The sequence below is a fragment of the Salmo salar genome, chromosome ssa12 (assembly GCF_905237065.1).
Source record: "Salmo salar chromosome ssa12, Ssal_v3.1, whole genome shotgun sequence".
NCBI lineage: Eukaryota > Metazoa > Chordata > Actinopteri > Salmoniformes > Salmonidae > Salmo > Salmo salar.
In genome coordinates this window covers 81060359-81081318 of record NC_059453.1, presented here as the reverse complement: position 1 = coordinate 81081318, position 20960 = coordinate 81060359, and the positions used below count along the sequence as shown (strand labels likewise).

The following is a 20960-nucleotide window of genomic DNA, read 5'->3' as shown; positions in this document are numbered from 1 at the left end:
ACCATTCTTGATACACACGGTAAACTGTTGAGCATGAAAAACCCAGTAGCGTTGCAGTTCTTGACACAACAGTGCACCTGGCACCTACTACCATACCCCATTCAAAGGCACTTAAATCTGTTGTCTTGCCCATTCACCCTCTGAATGGCCCATTCACCCTCTGAATGGCACACACAATCCAGGTCTCAATTGTCTCAAGGCTTAAAAATCCTTCTTTAACCTGTCTCCTACCCTACACTGATTGAAGTGGATTTAACAAGTGACATCAATAAGGGACCATAAATTTCACCTGGATTTACCTGGTCAGTCTAGGTAATGAAAAGAGCAGATGTTCTTAATGTTTTGTACACTCAGTGTAGATGATTATGACAACAGAGAAAAGGTGCAAAGGTCATAGAAAAAACATGGCCATGGGCTGCCGGCTGTGTCCATTATTTTTGTATTTATATATATATTTCGGTCAATTTCGACCACCCAACCCAAATAACAAATAAAAGATGGTCCTTCTGGCAGCACGGACGCTTATTCTCAAGGAACTCATCCAGCTGCCTGCTAAGTGGCTGCAACCAATGGGCTGCCAGGCAGGGAGAGATGGGTAAAGAGGGTTTAGCACGACTGCCGTCGTGTAGCTGACAGAAGGACCCACTGGAGTTGACTGTCGCACTAGCCTATACTGAGCAGGAAATGTTCCGTAATTAGTGTAGCTAAACTCACATTTCTCTGTCATGTTTTTAATTGAGCCTTTTCCCTTGGCTTTTTAACATTTAGCTGAAATTTAGCAGTCACTCTACTTCAATTTGGCACTAAAGTCTTCAGTTATCTTATACAGTATGTGCAGCTGTGTGTTGCCTATGCTCTCTTGTCACTTTGCCATGATGGATGTTAGGGGGCAGTGCCCCTGTGGCAGCTGTGTTGCTGTGCCCATGCACATCCCTCCCGGGCCTGCCTGCCTGCCTGTCTGTCTGACCCGATCCAGGCCTCACCACTGGGCTCGCCAGCAACATGATCAACTGGCTGAACTTGTCATCAGAGTGTAAAACAGACGAGTGCAGGATTCATTGTGTCGCACGGCTCTCTCCCTCCCAGGCTGTCTCCCTCCCAGGCTAGCTCTTCAGGCTGGAGAGAAATGTAAAACCGTGAGTTTTGGAGCAGGGAGACAAGAGCTGTGTCTCTGTACTCTGCGTCCTGGCCCTGGAGTTGGAAGCTGAGCTCTCTCTCTCTCTGCTCTCTCTGTAAGACAGCTCATATTCTAAATGAAAACTAAAATGTTTGTGTAAGGTTTTCCTCAGAGTGAGTGTTCTGTTTGTTTTGAAAAGAACAGAATGTCTCTGGTTACTGTGAGCCAATCCTGGAGGTGGATGCTGGACAGAAGGATTGTATCTAGACCTCAGTGCTCTGCAACGAGCCAATTGCGTCCCACCAAGGGACAATTTATATGCTTGGGTTGAGCAAGGGATTTTGTGGCAGCGAATGTAAAGGATCTAACTTGGCTCCCTTCAGGTGTGTGTCTTTTTGTAATGGTACACTTTGAGGGAAATCAGGCCAAATAAATGAGTTCCTAAACTGTTATGAAATGAACCGTTTGGATTATCTAGGGCCACTTGAGTTGTCTTTCTGGACTAGATATAGTGGACCTGAAAGTTGATTAATTGCTCACTCTGTCATGAGTTCTCTGCAATAGTATGAATTTGCAATGCTCCCATGATCTCCCGTAGCCTGTTTAGCCTATAATTTGAAGAAAGGATGTGTGGAACAATGACAATGAGACTTTAAGCCTTTAGGAACCACAGTCTCTGCCAGCAAGTCCCCTATTGTGTAATAATATACAGTAGCAGTCAAAAGTTTGGACACACCTACTCATTCAAGGGTTTTCCTTAGTTTTACTATTTTCTATTTTGTAGCATAATAGTGAAGACAACACAATGAAATAACACATATGGAATCATGTAGTAACCAAAAAAGTGTTTAATAAATACAAATATATTTTTCATTCTTCAAAGTAGCTACCCTTTGCCTTGACAGCTTTGTACACTCTTGGCATTCTCTCAACCAGCTTCACCTGGAATGCTTTTCCAACAGTCTTGAAGGAGTTCCCACATATGCTGAGCACTTGTTGGCTTCTTTTTCTTGGTCCAACTCATCCCAAACCATCTCAATTGGGTTGAGGTCGGGTGATTGTGGAGGCCAGGGTCATCTGATGCAGCACTCCATCACTCTCCTTCTTGGGAAAATAGCCCTTACACATCCTGGAGGTGTGTTGGGTCATTGTCCTGTTGAAAATCAAATTATAGTTCCATTAAGTGCAAACCAGATGGGATGGTGTATCGCTGCAGTATGCTGTGGTAGCCATGCTGGTTAAGTGTGCCTTGAATTCAAAATAAATTACAGACAGTGTCACCAGCAAAGCACCATCACACCTTCTCCTCCATGCTTCACTGTGGGAACCACACATGAAGAGATTATCCGAGATTAACCCTACTAATGCTTGTGTACTAAAATATCCTTCTTTAAGCCTAGGCATTGGGCTTGAGTTAATTTCTTTAACTAACTCATATAAGCTAAGTAACAAATATAATTAAGATGTCTTATCTGTTTCCGGTCACAACTTGCAGACTTGTTTACGCTGCTGTGCGTTTTGTTGCCGATCTTACTTTGCTACCTGACGGTGTTTTACTTTTTCATTACCGTATATTTTTACTTTTTCCCTCACTCAACTTTTTTCATTCAACTTTTTCACCCCGGAGGTTTTATCTGGACATGGTTCGTCAGGACTTCAAACAGCCGAAGCTAAGTAACATTAACATGATGCCTTCTAATTGCAGTCGTTGTACTTATAATATACAGGAGAACGATCGCCTTACGGCAAGGATAGCTGTGCTGCAAGCCCAGCTTCAGACGCAATCGTTAGGCAAGGGTAATTTCAGTGTAGGAAAGGATGAAACAGCGTCTGTGCCACCAGTAAGTACAGATAGTAACGTTAGTATAAACCCCCTCGCACGGTCCCCGCAGCCGGACATCTTTCTCATGGCTTCTGGAGGGAAACGCTGTAGGAATGCTCAACCGGTGTCGCTTATTCAGCCGACAGAAACTTTCAACCGGTTCTCCCCATTAAGCGAGTCGGAGTCGGAGGCCGAGACTTCTCTGGTCTCTGCTCCTCCCGTTGTGGGGTCTGAGACGCCGACGGCTCCCACCATTAGCTCTGACAAATTGAAAACCCTAGTCATTGGCGACTCCATTACCCGCAGTATTAGACTTAAAACTAATCATCCAGCGATCATACACTGTTTACCAGGGGGCAGGGCTACCGACGTTAAGGCTAATCATGAAGACGGTGCTGGCTAAAGCTAAAATGGCGAGTGTAGAGAGTATAGAGATATTGTTATCCACGTCGGCACCAACGATGTTAGGATGAAACAGTCAGAGGTCACCAAGCGCAACATAGCTTCAGCGTGTAAATCAGCTAGAAAGATGTGTCGGCATCGATTAATTGTCTCTGGCCCCCTCCCAGTTAGGGGGAGTGATGAGCTCTACAGCAGAGTCTCACAACTCAATCGCTGGTTGAAAACTGTTTTCTGCCCCTCCCAAAAGATAGAATTTGTAGATAATTGGCCCTCTTTCTGGGACTCACCCACAAACAGGACCAAGCCTGGCCTGTTGAGGAGTGACGGACTCCATCCTAGCTGGAGGGGTGCTCTCATCTTATCTACGAACATAGAACTCCTCTAGCTCCACAATGAAATAGGGTGCAGGCCAGGCAGCAGGCTGTTAGCCAGCCTGCCAGCTTAGTGGAGTCTGCCACTAGCACAGTCAGCGTAGTCAGCTCAGCTTTCCCCATTGAGACCGTGTCTGTGCCTCGATCTAGGTTGGGCAAAATTAAAAATGGCGGTGTTCGCTTTAGCAATCTCACTAGTATAAAGACCTCCTCCATTCCTGCCATTATTGAAAGAGATTGTGATACCTCACATCTCAAAATTGGGTTACTTAATGTTAGATCCCTCACTTCCAAGGCAGTTATAGTCAATGAACTAATCACTGATCATAATCTTGATGTGATTGGCCTGACTGAAACATGGCTTAAGCCTGATGAATTTACTGTGTTAAATGAGGCCTCACCCCCTGGTTACACTAGTGACCATACCCCCCCGTGCATCCGGCAAAGGTGGAGGTGTTGCTAACATTTACGATAGCAAATTTCAATTTACAACAAAAAAACAATGACGTTTTCGTCTTTTGAGCTTCGAGTCATGAAATCTATGCAGCCTACTCACTCACTTTTTATAGCTACTGTTTACAGGCCTCCTGGGCCATATGCAGTGTTCCTCACTGAGTTCCCTGAATTCCTATCGGATCTTGTAGTCATAGCAGATAATATTCTAATTTTTGGTGACTTTAACATTCACATGGAAAAGTCCACAGACCCACTCCAAAAGGCTTTCGGAGCCATCATCGACTCAGTGGGTTTTGTCCAACATGTCTCTGGACCTACTCACTGCCACAGTCATACTCTGGACCTAGTTTTGTCCCATGGAATAAATGTTGTGGATCTTAATGTTTTTCCTCATAATCCTGGACTATCGGACCACCATTTTATTACGTTTGCAATCGCAACAAATAATCTGCTCAGACCCCAACCAAGGAGCATTAAAAGTCGTGCTATAAATTCTCAGACAACCCAAAGATTCCTTGATGCCCTTCCAGACTGCCTCTGCCTACCCAAGGACGTCAGAGGACAAAAATCAGTTAACCACCTAACCGAGGAACTCAATTTAACCTTGCGCAATACCCTAGATGCAGTTGCACCCCTAAAAACTAAAAACATCTGTCATAAGAAACTAGCTCCCTGGTATACAGAAAATACAAGAGCTCTGAAGCAAGCTTCCAGAAAATTGGAACGGAAATGGCGCCACACCAAACTGGAAGTCTTCCGACTAGCTTGGAAAGACAGTACCGTGCAGTATCGAAGAGCCCTCACTGCTGCTCGATCATCCTATTTTTCCAACTTCATTGAGGAAAATAAGAACAATCCGAAATTTATTTTTGATACTGTCGCAAAGCTAACTAAAAAGCAGCCTTCGCAAATGGAGGATGGCTTTCACTTCAGCAGTAATAAATGTATGAACTTCTTTGAGGAAAAGATCATGATCATTAGAAAGCAAATTACAGACTCCTCTTTAAATCTGGGTATTCCTCCAAACCTCCATTGTCCTGAGTCTACACAACTCTGCCAGGACCTAGGATCAAGGGAGATACTAAAGTGTTTTAGTACTATATCTCTTGACACAATGATGAAAATAATCATGGCCTCCAAACCCTCAAGCTGCATACTGGACCCTATTCCAACTAAACTACTGAAAGAGCTGCTTCCTGTGCTTGGCCCTCCGATGTTGAACATAATAAACGGCTCTCTATCCACCGGGTGTGTACCAAGCTCACTAAAAGTGGCAGTAATAAAGCCTCTCTTCAAAAAGCCGAATCTTGATATGAGAAATTATAAAAAACTATCGGCCTATATCGAATCTTCCATTCCTCTCAAAAAATTTTGAAAAAGCTGTTGCACAGCAACTCACTGCCTTCCTGAAGACAAACAATGTATACGAAACGCTTCAGTCTGGATTTAGACCCCATCATAGCACTGAGACTGCACTTGTGAAGGTGGTAAATGACCTTTTAATGACGTCAGACCGAGGCTCTGCATCTGTCCTCGTGCTCCTAGATCTTAATGCCGCTTTTGATACCATCGATCACCACATTCTTTTGGAGAGATTGGAAACCCAAATTGGTCTACATGGACAAGTTCTGGCCTGGTTTAGATCTTATCTGTCGGAAAGATATCAGTTTGTCTCTGTGAATGGTTTGTCCTCTGACAAATCAATTGTAAATTTCGGTGTTCCTCAAGGTTCCGTTTTAGGACCACTATTGTTTTCACTATATATTTTACCTCTTGGGGATGTCATTCGAAAACATAATGTTAAATTTCACTGCTATGCGGACGACACACAGCTGTACATTTCAATGAAACATGGTGAAGCCCCAAAATTGCCCTCGCTAGAAGCCTGTGTTTCAGACATAAAGAAGTGGATGGCTGCAAACGTTCTACTTTTAAACTCGGACAAAACAGAGATGCTTGTTCTAGGTCCCAAGAAACAAAGAGATCTTCTGTTGAATCTGACAATTAATCTGGATGGTTGTACAGTCGTCTCAAATAAAACTGTGAAGGACCTCGGCGTTACTCTGGACCCTGATCTCTCTTTTGAAGAACATATCAAGACTGTTTCAAGGACAGCTTTTTTCCATCTACGTAACATTGCAAAAATCAGAAACTTTCTGTCCAAAAATGACGCAGAAAAATTAATCCATGCTTTTGTTACTTCTAGGCTGGACTACTGCAATGCTCTACTTTCCGGCTACCCGGATAAAGCACTAAACAAACTTCAGTTAGTGCTAAATACGGCTGCTAGAATCCTGACTAGAACCCAAAAATTTGATCATATTACTCCAGTGCTAGCCTCCCTACACTGGCTTCCTGTTAAGGCAAGGGCTGATTTCAAGGTTTTACTGCTAACCTACAAAGCATTACATGGGCTTGCTCCTACCTATCTTTCCGATTTGGTCCTGCCGTACATACCTACACGTACGCTACGGTCACAAGACGCAGGCCTCCTAATTGTCCCTAGAATTTCTAAGCAAACGGCTGGAGGTAGGGCTTTCTCCTATAGAGCTCCATTTTTATGGAATGGTCTGCCTACCAATGTGAGAGACGCAGACTCAGTCTCAACCTTTAAGTCTTTACTGAAGACTTATCTCTTCAGTAGGTCCTATGATTAAGTATAGTCTGGCCCAGGAGTGTGAAGGTGAACGGAAAGGCTGGAGCAACGAACCGCCTCTAACCCTTTTACAGGGGCTGAGTCACTGGCTTACTGGTGTTCTTCCATGCCGTCCATGGGAGGGGTGCGTCACTTGAGTGGGTTGAGTCACTGACGTGGTCTTCCTGTCTGGGTTGGCGCCCCCCCTTGGGTTGTGCCATGGCGGAGATCGTTGTGGGCTTTCCTCGGCCTTGTCTTAGGACGGTAAGTTGGTGGTTGGAGACATCCCTCTAGTGGTGTGGGGGCTGTGCTTTGGCAAAGTGGGTGGGGTTATATCCTGCCTGTTTGGGCCTGTCCGGGGGTATCATCGGATGGGGCCACAGTGTCTTCTGATCCCTCCTGTCTCAGCCTCCAGTATTTATGCTGCAGTAGTTTATGTGTCGGGGGGCTAGGGTCAGTCTGTTACATCTGGAGTATTTCTCTTGTCTTATCCGGTGTCCTGTGTGAATTTAAATATGCTCTCTCTAATTCTCTCTTTCTCTCTTTCTGTCTTTCTCTCGGAGGACCTGAGCCCTAGGACCATGCCTCAGGACTACCTGGTATGATGACTCCTTGCTGTCCCCAGTCCACCTGGCCGTGCTGCTGCTCCAGTTTCAACTGTTCTGCCTGCGGCTATGGAACCCTGACCTGTTCACCGGACGTGCTTGTTGCACCCTTGACAACTACTATGATTATTATTATTTGACCATGCTGGTCATTTATGAACATTTTAACATCTTGACCATGTTCTGTTATAATATCCACCCTGCACAGCCAGAAGAGGACTGGCCACCCCTCATAGCCTGGTTCCTCTCTAGGTTTCTTCCTAGGTTTTTGGCCTTTCTAGGGAGTTTTTCCTAGTGATTTTTTCCTAGCCACCGTGCTTCTTTCACATGCTTTGCTTGCTGTTTGGGGTTTTAGGCTGGGTTTCTGTACAGCACTTTGAGATATCAGCTGATGTACGAAGGGCTATATAAATACATTTGATTTGATTTGATTTATCTACAGAATATGCTTATATGACTGAGCTGTTGAAACTGTTGAAACTCTTTGTTATTAGAATGTCTCCTTTCGGATTCTGGTGTTGGCAGCTGCACTTCCTCCCTCAAATGGGCCTCAGTAACCTTGGGTCCAGAGAGGGGAGAAGTCAGTCTTATCTATCACATGTCCCTGTTGCTATGCAGAATATCAGCAAGGAGTATGGAAAAGGAGGTCAGAAGGAAACATTGTTTCCATATGTGAACTGTGTGTCTTTATTGCAAACCATGTGAAGGGATGTCGTGAGTAATGGGGAACCAATCACTTGTCTCCTCAGTGTCTGTGTGTCAGTCACCTCCTAGGGGGAGACGGTTTCCACCTTGAACTAGGGGAGAGAACAAAGTAACAAGAAATGTCCTAAGTTCTTAGTACTGAACAAAACAAGTTATTTGTATTTGGGGTCCAAGGTCTGGCACAGGATGTGTGGGGTTAGTGTTTGGAACCATTGTACGTCATATCTGAAGTTGCACCTATCCTGACATAGTATGTAACCCAGAAGTTAATTCCACTCAGTGGGCTCTCACTCCACCACCTGCGGGGTGGGGCGACGAGCCTCCTTGTTGTAACAAGTCTTTTAATAAAAGTAATATCTTGATTGATTATTCATTTTGCCTTTCCTCATTATTGATTAAGGGTAGAATTTCCACCACAGTCGTCAGACCAAAGGACAGATTTCCACCAGTCTAATGTCCGTTGCTCGTGTTTCTTGGCCCAAGCAAGTCTCTTGTTCTTATTAGTGTCCTTTAGTAGAGGTTTCTTTGCAGCAATTTGACCATGAAGGCCTGATTCACACAGTCTCCTCTGAACAGTTGATGTTAAGATGTGTCTGTTACTTGAACTCTGAAGTATTTATTTGGGCTGCAATCTGAGGTGCAGTTAACTCTAATTAACTTATCCTCTGCAGCAGAGACAACTCTGGGTCTTCCTTTCCTGTGGCGGTCATCATGAGAGCCAGTTTCATCATAGCCCTTGATGGTTTTTGTGACTGCACTTAAAGAAACTTTCAAGGTTCTTAAAATTTTCTGGATTGACTGACCTTCATGTAATCATGGACTGTTGTTTCTCTTTGCTTATTTGAGCTGTTCTTGGCATAATATGGACTTGGTCTTTAACCAAATAGGGCTATCTTCTGTATACCACCCATACCTTGTCACAACACAACTGATTGGCTCAAACGCATTAAGAAAAAGAAATTCCATAAATGTACTTTTAACAAGGCACACCTGTTAATTGAAATGAATTCCATGTGACTACCTAATGAAACAGGTTGTGTCACGCTTGTCGTTAGAAATGGCAGACCAAAACGCAGCAGGTATGTGTATACTCATCTTCTTTATTTAACGGAAAAGAAGGAAAAAACCAAACAAACACGTATACAACAAATAAGCAAACCGATGAACGACAAAATGACAGCCTTGAAGGCAACACAGCAATCCAAAGACAATCTCCCACAATTAGACAAACAAACACACCCAACTAATATAGGACTTCCAATCAAAGGCAACACCACACAGCTGCCTTCAATTGGAAGTCCACCCCAATTAACCAAACATAGACATACAACTAACTAGATAACACATAGAAATACAGAAACACAGACCATAAACCAAAAACCCGGAAATACTAAATCAAACACCCTATTTTCCAAAACACCACCCCGAACCACATAAAACAAATACCCTCTGCCACGTCCTGACCAAACCACAATACCAATTAACCTTATACTGGCCAGGACGTGACAGGTTGAGAGAATGCCAAGAGTGTGCAAAGCTGTCATCAAGGCAAAGGGTGGCTACTTTGAAGAATCTCAAATATAAAATATATTTTGATTTGTTTAATAATTTTTTGCTTACTACATGATTCCATATGTGTTCTTTCATAGTTTTGATGTCTTCACTATTATTCTACAATGTAGAAAATTGTAAAAACAAACAAAAACCTTGAGTAGATGAGTAGGTGTGCCCAAACACACACACATATATTTACTTACATATGTATGTATGTATGTATGTATATATACATATATATACACATATACATATATATACACATACATATACATATATATATATATATATATATACATACATACATATATATATATATACACATACACATACATATATACATACATATATATACATACATATATACATACATAAATATATATACACATACACATACATATATACATACATATATATACATACATATATATATATACACACATACATACATCTACATATTTTTACATAATATACATACATATATACATACATATATATACATACATATATACATACATAAATATATATACACATACACATACATATATACATACATATATATACATATATATATATACACACATACATACATACATACATACATACATACATACATACATACATACATACATACATACATACATACATACATACATACATATATGTATATATATATATTTCTCAAACATACAACTATTTTACACCATTTTAAAGATAAACTTCTCGTTAATCTAACCACATTGTCCATTTCAACAACATTAGATTATGTTAGGAGAGTACATAGACAAAAATAATCACACAGCCATTTTCCAAGCAAGGACATGTGTCAATAAAACCCAAAACACAGCTAAATGTAGCACTAACCTTTGACGATCTTCATCAGATGACACTCCTAGGACATTATGTTACACAATACATGTATGTTTTGTTCGATAAAGTTCATATTTATATCCAAAAACAGCATTTTACATTGGCGCGTGATGTTCAGAAAATGTATTCCCACCAAAATGTCCGGTGAATGTGCACATCAATTTACAAAAATACTCATCATAAACATTGAGAAAATATATAACAATTATTTTAAGCATTATAGATAGACTACCCATGGATGCAACCGCTGTGTCAGATTTTAAAATAGCTTTACGGAGAAAGCACATTTTTCAATATTCTGAGTACATAGCTCAGCCATCACGGTGAGTTCGGGGCAACCTAAACTCAGAATTAGTATTAGAAATATTCTCTTACCTTTGCTGATCTTCGTCAGAATGCACTCCCAGGACTGCTACTTCCACAAGAAATGTTGTTTTTGTTCGAAATAATCCATATTTATGTACAAATACCTCAGTTTTGTTCGTGCGTACAGATCACTTATCCAAAGGCATAACGCACGAGCGCGGAACGAGAGACAAAAAGTCAAAATGTTCCATTACCGTACTTAGAAGCATGTCAAACGCTGTTTAAAATCAGCCAAGTTAACAAACAGATTACCGACCATTTCGAATCCCACCGCACCTTCTCCGCTATGCAATCTGGTTTCAGAGCTGGTCATGGGTGCACCTCAGCCACGCTCAAGGTCCTAAACGATATACGAACCGCCATCGATAAGAAACAATACTGTGCTGCCGTATTCATTGACCTGGCCAAGGCTTTAGACTCTGTCAATCACCACATCCTCATCGGCAGACTCAATAGCCTTGGTTTCTCAAATGATTGCCTTGTCTGGTTCTCCAACTACTTCTCTGATAGAGTTTAATGTGTCAAATCGGATGGCCTGTTGTCCGGGCCTCTGGCAGTCTCTATGGGGGTGCCACAGGGTTCAATTCTTGGGCCAACTATTTTCTCTGTATACATCAATGATGTCGCTCTTGCTGCTGGTGGGTCTCTGATCCACCGCTACACAGACGATACCATTCTGTATACTTCTGGCCCTTCTTTGGACACTGTGTTAACTTCTTATGGATGGTGGCAGTATTGAGTAGCTTGGATGACTGACGTGCCCAGAGTAAACTGCCTGCTACTCACTCCCAGAAACTAAGATATAATAATAATGATATGTATAATAATATGCATATTATATTATAATATATAATATATATTATATTATAATATATAATATATATTATATTATATATTATATATATATATTATTATATTATTATTATGAGACAGGAAGTGGTCTGTAGGACTTCAATTAATTCCCTATTCAAACTACAGTGTCTGTTGCACTTCCTAAGGCTTCCACTAGATGTCAACATTCTTTAGAACCTTGTTTGAGGCTTCTACTGTGAAGTGGGGATGAATAAGAGCTACTGGAGTTAGAACACTGCCAGCAGGGCATGAGCTTCAGGTATGCGCGCTCACGTGAGAGGTACCTCAGTTCCATTGCATTTCTGAAGACAAAGGATTTCTCCAGTTGAAACTTTATTGCAGATTTACGATAAAAATATCCTAAAGATTGATTCTATACATCGTTTGACATGTTTCTACGAACTGTAATGGACATTTTTTAGTTTTCGTCTGACATGCGCGTCCTGAATTTGGATTTGTGAACTAAAGGCGGGAACAAAAAGGAGGTATTTGGACATGAAGGATGGACTTTATCGAACAAAACAAACATTTATTGTGGACCTGGGATTCCTGGGAGTGCATTCTGATGAAGATCATCAAAGGTAAGTGAATATTTATAATGCTATTTCTGACTATTGTTGACTCCAACATGGCGGATATATTGTATGGCATGTTTTTGTGTCTGAGCGACGTACTCAGATTTTAGCTTTTTCGGTAAAGGTTTTTTGAAATCTGACACAGCGGTTGCATTAAGGAGAAGTTTATCTAAAGTGCCATGTATAACACTTGTATTTTCATTAACATTTATGATGAGTATTTCTGTAAATTGATGTGGCTCTCTGCAAAATCACCGGATGTTTTTGGAGGAAAAAGATTACTGAACATAACGCGCCAATGTAAACTGAGATTTTTGGATATAAATATGAACTTTATCGAACAAAACATACATGTATTGTGTAACATGAAGTCATATGATTGTCATCTGATGAAGATCATCAAAGGTTAGTGATTCATTTCCCCTCTATTTCTGCTTTTTGTGACTCCTCTCTTTGACTGGAAAATGGCTGTGTTTTTGTGTGTGTTGGCGCAGACCTAACATAATCATATGGTTTGCTTTCGCCGTAAAGCCTTTTTGAAATCAGACACTGTGGCTGGATTAACAAGAAGTAAAGCTTTAAAATGGTGTGTAATACTTGTATGTTTGAGGAATTTTAATTATGAGATTTTTTGTTGTTTTGAATTTGCCGCCCTGCACTTTCACTGGCTGTCGTCATATCGATCCCGCTAACGGGATCAAGCCATAACAGGTTTTAACAACCCTCCAGACGAGCTTCAATGCCATACAACTCTCCTTCCGTGGCCTTCAACTGCTCTTAAATACAAGTAAAACTAAATGCATGCTCTTCAACCGATCGCTGCTCGCACCTGCCCGCCCGTCCAGCATCACTACTCTGGACGGTTCTGACTTAGAAAAGTCCCCCCTTATCTCAGCTCACTGGTCACCATAGCAGCACCCACCTGTAGCACGTGCTCCAGCAGGTATATCTCTCTGGTCACCCTCAAAGCCAATTCCTCCTTTGGCTGTCTCTCCTTCCAGTTCTCTGCTGCCAATGACTGGAACAAATTACAAAAATCTCTGAAACTGGAAACACTTATCTCCCTCAGTAGCTTTAAGCACCAGCTGTCAGAGCAGCTCACAGAATACTGCACCTGTACATAGCCCATCTATAATTTAGCCTAAACAACTACCTCTTCCCCTACTGTATTTATTTATTTTGCTCCTTTGCACCCCATTATTTCTATCTCTACTTTGCACTTTCTTCCACTGCAAACCTACCATTCCAGTGTTTTACTTGCTATATTGTATTTACTTCCCCACCATGGCCGTTTTTTCCTTTACCTCCCTTATCTCACCTCATTTGCTCACATTGTATATAGACTTATTTTTCTACTGAATTATTGACTGTATATTTGTTTTACTCCATATGTAACTCTGTGTTGTTGTATGTGTCGAACTGCTTTGCTTTATCTTGGCCAGGTTACAATTGTAAATGAGAACTTGTTCTCAACTTGCCTACCTGGTTAAATAAAGGTGAAATAAAAAAATATGTGTGTGTGTATATATATATATATATATATATATATATATATATATTGTATATGGTATGTATGTATGTATGTATGTATGTATGTCTAAGAGACTTTTGTACCTGTTTCCCTCAGCATCTTCACAAGGTCCTTTGTTGTTGTTCTGGGATTGATTTGCACTTTTTGCAGCAAAGTACGTTCATCTCTAGGAGACAGAACGCGTCTCCTTCCTGAGAGGTATGATGGCTGTGTTGTCCCATGGTGTTTATACTTGCATACTATTGTTTGTACAGATGAACATGGTACCTACAGATGTTTGGAATTTGCTCCCAAGGATGAAGCAGACTTGTGGAGGTCTACAATTTTTTTCTGAGGTCTTGGCTGATATCTTTTGATTTTCCTATGATGTCAAACAAAGAGGCACTGAGTTTTTGAAGGTAGGCATTGAAATACATCCACAGGTACACCTCCAATTGGCTCAAATGATGTCAATTAGCCTATCAGAAGCTTCTAAAGCCATGACATCATTTTCTGGAATTTTCCAAGCTGTTTAAAGGCACAGTCAACTTAGTGTATGTGAACTTCTGACCCCCTGGAATTGTGATACAGTGAATAATAAGTGAAATAATCTGTCTGTAAACAATAGTTGGAAAAATGACTTGTGTCACACACAAGGTAAATTTCTTAACCGACTTGCCAAGAAATCTGTGGTGTGGTTGAAAAATTTGTTTTAATGACTCCAACCTAAGTATATGTAAACTTCCGACTTCAACTGTGTGTATATATATATATATCTACTCTTACTGTTTTCCTTGTTCAGGGAAAGCATGCGTCCTGAAGTGCCTGTTGGATATTCACAAAGTCTTCCAGGAGAATGAGCTGGCCTACCTACTGAATGACCTCTACATCACAGACTACTGTGTCTTGATTCAGAGGGTCAAGTAAGTCCACCCCCCTCCCTCAGCAAGAAAATTACCTCCCAGGGCCAAGGAAAGTGGCTCCCAGCTCCCATGATGCTGCACCGTATGAGAGGATTAGACGAGTCATTTGTCACAGCACGGCCACTTGACTGACAGAGCTATTGTGAGATGCAATCTACTTGTATACGTGTTTCTGTGTCAAAGGTGCTGCTGGCGAGTGTGTGGTCTGTACAGTCTCCCTCCGTGCTGCAGTGGAGTCCCAGTAGATCATACTGAGACTGAGCCCTCTCTCAGTGAAAGTACTAGGATGAGAAGAAGCAGATTGACAGTGCACTGTGTAGTACAAGATCTGTGCTTGTATGTTAACTCAAGAAAGATCTGTGTAGTTTCTTCCTTAATTGATGTAGAATGCACGGCTCGCTCCTCACCCTTGTACATTTTTTACAATTACTTACACGTTGAAAATGTGAGCTTGCAAGCACATCATTCCATAGTGAGCTCTGTTTTACTCTTGGCGGGGGTTTAGCCAAGTGGTGTGCTCGTCTGTAAAATAACAGTGAAATGTGCTCCTGAGGTTGTAGACCCCTCGTCCAGATGCAGACAGCCGGGAGTTTACTGGAGCTTTCTCTGGTTCAAATTTTGCCAACGAAGTCCCATTCTCTCTGGAAAAGAAAACACCTCGACGGCCAATTAATAATAAATCAATGGTAGAGATCAGAGTTGGAGTCCGTTTCGATCTGTCTGTTAAACTGCAGCAGACAGGGAAAAGAGAGTACAGAGAGAGTTTTGGTCCTGAGCTCGCTCGCTCTCTCTCTCTCTCTCTCTCTCTCTCTCTCTCTCTCTCTCTCTCTCTCTCTCTCCCAGCGTATGCTTGGAGCAGCAGCAAAGCAGCACTGTCAAGCCACTGGAAAACTCATTCAGTCTCACCTCAGTCAGAGTCAAGGAGATGAAACGACAGAAAGGCATCTGAGTTTGAGTGCTTTCCCGTCCGCCTCCCTCTCCTCCTCCTCCCCCGCTGTGCATCGGCGCTAAATGTCAGCTTGACCTAACAACACGCTGCCTTCCACTGGTTCCAACCCCACATTGATCATTAAATGGATTAGTCCTCGTGCTTGCCGCATTGATCTGTGATTGAATTGTTACATTTCCCTTTTCCGGTAAAAAATGTCACGTAATAAACAAAGCAAAGCTTTTTTGTCTTTCTGCCCTGAGACATGGCTCATTTCAGCTGTGGTGTCAGCAGAGACCGACACAGTGAGAGTAGAGACAGCCAGAGAGCGGCTGAGTCCAGACAGAGGTACTAACCCTCCTGTTGTAGCGGTTGCCTCAGGGCACCTTGCTCGAAAACCTCCAGAGCCCAGGCATTCCATTCCATTGTCTTGCTGCCAATCTATTCCCAGGTAGACATTTCATAACTGTTCTACATTGTTGTGCCTCAGACTGCATTTCATTCCTTTCTGAATGTGGAATAAAATAGCGCAGTACACTTGCCATGGAAAGCAGCAGCGAGAGGAGAGCTGTCTGTTCTTTAGGCAGGCAGGCAAGCCTCGAGCAGCAACCAGCTGTGGTTTGCATGCCGTAGACAGCGCTCTGTTATCACATATGGTTAGTTGTGACAGTCCTTTGTCCCAGTGATAGGTTTGATGACAGATTGTATAAGCATTGTTCTACTCCTCACGGTTAGATATTCCCTCGTGAAGGATTTGTCATTCCTGCTAAGTGAGTTGTCTTTCTTTCTCTGTGATTCCGGTGGTAAGATGAGATGAGCTGTAATCCCCTGTATCTTGTCAGTCCTCCCCACAGTCGACTCCCAGACACGATCAGCCCGTTCATGATGGACATAGTGATTAATGAATGCATTGCTCAGTGGGTTGATTTATACTGTCTGTCTCTCTGGGCTGTCCCACATGTGTTCCTGCTCTTAAAGTCCCTCCGACTGCTGAGACATCGGCCTCAAATTTACAGTATCGTAAAACTTCAGGGATTTAGACCAGTGAAACCCTCTCGTTCCACAAACTCACACACAGACAAACAAGTGGACAGTCCACTCTCAGATCAGTAGTATCAGGGTGGAGAAAATCATTCTAACACCATTTAGTATTTGTCCTGATAAAAGGGGTTTAAAGTGGATAATTAATGTTGCTTACAACATATTCTAGATTAGAGAGGGACATTCTATCATTTACATATCTTTGATTTGTCAGATACATTGAACATTTCCTCCAATGATCTGCCACTAACAAATGAATGCACCTCTTTACCATTTGTTTCACTGGTTTGTTTTGATGATCCTCTGATGCCCAACCCCTGCAGTGTTGTTAGACTGAAATCAAAACCTAGTCCTCATTTTATTTATCTGTCTCTTCTCTCATCAAAAGGATTCCAATGTAGATTGACTGAGGCCATTCTACCAAAGCCCATGGGATCAGTGTTGTGCTACTGTACCTCAGTTAAATCAGCAGGGCTCTAACTTCCCCTTGCTCTTTCAGCATTCGCACATTCCTCCCCTCTTTACCCACTGTCTGCCGCACAATCAATTAATTGGGTCAATTAAATCCTAGAGCAAAAACCATGGCAACCTGTGGGTGTCTAGCTCAAGGGCTCGCTAGTCTAGGAGGAGGAAGTGAGGATCTTTCTCTCCCTTTAGTCTTTCTCTCTCTCTCTGTCTTTGACTCTCTCTCGCTGCCGTCCATTCAGCCTCTACACACATTGTGTGTACGACAATGCCCAGAGGAGAGCTCTCTTCTCCACAGCCCCAGGAGGCCCTCGGGGGACAAGCAGCTGCTGCTAGAACCAGACTGACCACCCCAGGCCACTGGGTTAAGGGGGGTTCAGTGGGCTGGTCAAGCCACGGCCAGACGCCTGGGGAATGTAATTGTATGTTGTCAGCAGCGGTTTCCCTATGTTTTTTTTCAGCGAGTCTCTACAGAAATATATATACAGTACCAGTCAAAAGTTTGGACACACCTACTTGTTCAAGGGTTTTTCTTTATTTTTACTATTTTCTACATTGTAGAATAATAGTGAAAACATCAAAACTATGAAATAACACATATGGAATCATGTAGTAACCAAAAAAGTGTTAAACAAATCAAAATATATTTGAGATTTGAGATTCTTCAAAGTAGCCAACCTTTTCTTTGATGACAGCTTTGCACACTCTTGGCATTCTATCACACAGCTTCATGAGGAATGCTTTTCCAACAGTCTTGAAAGAGTTCCCACATATGTTGAGCACTTGTTGGCTGCTTTTCCTTCACTCTGCGGTCCAACTCGTCACAAACCATCTCAATTGGGTTGAGGTCGGGTGATTGTGGAGGCCAGGTCATCTGATGCATCACTCCATCAATCTCCTTCTTGGTCAAATAGACCTTACACAGCCTTACACTGTTGGGTCATTGTCCTGTTGAAAAACGAATGATAGTCCAGACCAGATGGGGTGGCGTTTCGCTGCAGAATGCTGTGGTAGCCATGCTGTTTAAGTGTGCCTTGAATTCTAAGTAAATCAACGACAGTGTCACCAGCAAAGCATCCCCACACCATCACACTTCCTCCTCCATGATTCACGGTGGGAACCACACATGCGGAGATCATCCGTTCACCTACTCTGCGTCTCACAAAGAAACGGCGGTTGGAACCAAAAATCTCAAATTTGAACTCATCAGACCAAAGGACAGATTTCCACCGGTCTGATGTCCATTACTTGTGTTTCTTGGCCCAAGCAAGTCTCTTCTTATTATTGGTGTCTTTTAGTGGTGGTTTCTTTTCAGCAATTCGACCATGATGGCCTGATTCACGTAGTCTTCTCTGAACAAGATGGCGTCAAAGAACATGGCTAACGTTTTACAGTCTCCCAACCAATGGTGCTATTTTGTTTTTTGGCATTTTGTGTAACTTATTTTTTAACACTTATTTTGTACATAATGTTGCTGCTATCGTCTCTTATGCCCAAAATTACTTCTGGACTTCAGAACAGCGATTACCCACCACGGACTGGAAGAAACTTTTTCCTTAAACGAGTCAGACGAAAAGGATATATCATGCTTTCACTGGAACAGGCCCAGAACTCTGTAATTTGTTTGACGACACAGGAAAAGGGGCCGCAGATCGGGCTGCCTTCTGAGAATCCGTAGGCTAGCGAGTAAACTCCCACTGTCATCCGTTCTTCTTCCTAATGTGCAATCATTGGAAAATTAAATTGATGACTTACGATTAAGATTATCCTACCAACGGGACATTAAAAACCTTAATATCTTACATTTCACTGAGACGTGGCTGAACAACGATATGGGTAATATAGAGCTGGCAGGATTTTCCATACACCGGCAGGACAGAGAAGCTACGTCTAGTAAGATGAGGGGTGGAGGTGTGTGTCTATTTGTCAATAACAGCTGGTGCACGTATCTAATATTAAAGTCTCAAGGTATTGCTCACCTGAGGTAGAGTACCTTATGATAAGCTGTAGACCATATTATTCGTAGCCATCTATTTACCACCACAGAACAAAGCTGACACCAAGACCGCTCTCAACCAACTCTATAAGGCCATAAGCAAAGAAGAAAATGCTCACTCAAGTTCCATGGTGTCCACATCACCAATGAACTATCATGGTCCAAACATACCAAGACAGTCTTGAAGAAGGCATGACAAACCCCTTTCCCCATCAGGAGACTGAAAAGATTTGGCATGGGTCCCCAGGTCTTCAAAAGGTTCTACAACTGCACCATCAACGCCTGGTATGGCAACTGCTCGGCATCTGACCATAAGGCGCTACAGAGGGTAGTGCGTACGGCCCAGTACATCACTGGGGCCAAGCTTCCTGCCACCCAGGCCTATATAATAGCCGGTGTCAGAGGAAAGCCCATAAAATTGTCAGACTCCAGTCACCCAAGTCATAGACTGTTCTCTCTGCTACCGCACGGGGAGCGGTACTGGAGCGCCAAGTCTAGGACCAGCAGCTTCTACCCCCAAGCCATTAGACTGCTAAAGAATTAATAAAATCGCCACTGGACTATTTACATTGCCCCCTCCCCCCCCTTTTGTAGACTGCTGCTACTCGTTTATTATCTATGCATAGTCATCTCACCCCTACCTACATGTACAAATTACCTCAACTAACCTGTACCCCCGCACACTGACTCGGTACCGGTACCCCCTGTATATGGCCTCGTTATTGTTATTCTTATTGTGTTACTTTTTATTAGAATTTTTTACTTTAGTCTATTTGGAAAATATTTACTTAACTCTTCTTGAACTGCACTGTTGGTTAAGGGCTTGTAAGTAAACATTTCACGGTAAGGTCTACACTTGTTGAATTCAGCGCATGTGACAAAGTTTGATTTGATGTTGAGATGTATCTGTTACTTGAACTATGTGAAGCATTTATTTGGGCTGCAATTTCTGAGGCTGGTAACTCTAATGAACTTATCCTTTGCAGCAGAGGTAACTCTGGGTCTTCCTTTCCTGTGGCAGTCCTCATGAGAGCCAGTTTCATCATAGCATTTGATGGTTTTTGAGACTGCACTTGAAGAAACGTTCAAAGTTCTTGAAATATTCCGTATTGACTGACTTTCATGTCTTAAAGTAATGATGGACTGTCATTTCTCTTTGCTTATTTGAGCTGTTCTCGCCATAATATGGACTTGGTCTATTAACAAATAGGTCTATCTTCTGTATACCACCCCTACCTTGTCACGACACAACTGATTGGCTCAAATGCATTAAGAAGGAAAGAAATTCCACAAATTAAGGCAAGGCACACCTGTTAATTCAAATGCATGTCAGGTGACTACCTCGTGAAGCTGGTTGAGAGAATGCCAAGAGTGCAAAGCTGTCATCAAGGCAAAGGGTGGCTACTTTGAAGAATCTCAAATATCAAATATATTTTGATTTGTTTAACACTTTTTTGGTTAATTCATGATTCCATGTGTTATTTCATAGTTTTGATGACTTCACTATTATTCTACAATGTAGAAAATAGTAAAAAATTAAGAAAACCCATTGAAGGAGTAGGTGTGTCCAAACTTTTGACTGGTACTGTATAATATGTTTTAAAATTTGCAGCAGTGGCAAGAATTTACACTGTGGTGCCCAGTGGGAGGTTAGTTTAGAAATGTTAAATTGCTCTTGAGTAATTCCTAGAAATGTGTCTCTTGTTAAATTCGGAAGATAGCTAATTAGAGGGCTTTGGCCGCATTGACAATTGTTTTCATGAAATG

The 20960-nt window shown here is 42.1% G+C and overlaps 1 pseudogene; it reads left to right on the top strand.

Annotated features, from left to right (window-relative positions):
• The window catches only part of LOC106565924 (protein SHQ1 homolog), a 53941-nt pseudogene that overhangs the window by 28525 nt on the left and 4456 nt on the right, over positions 1-20960 (top strand).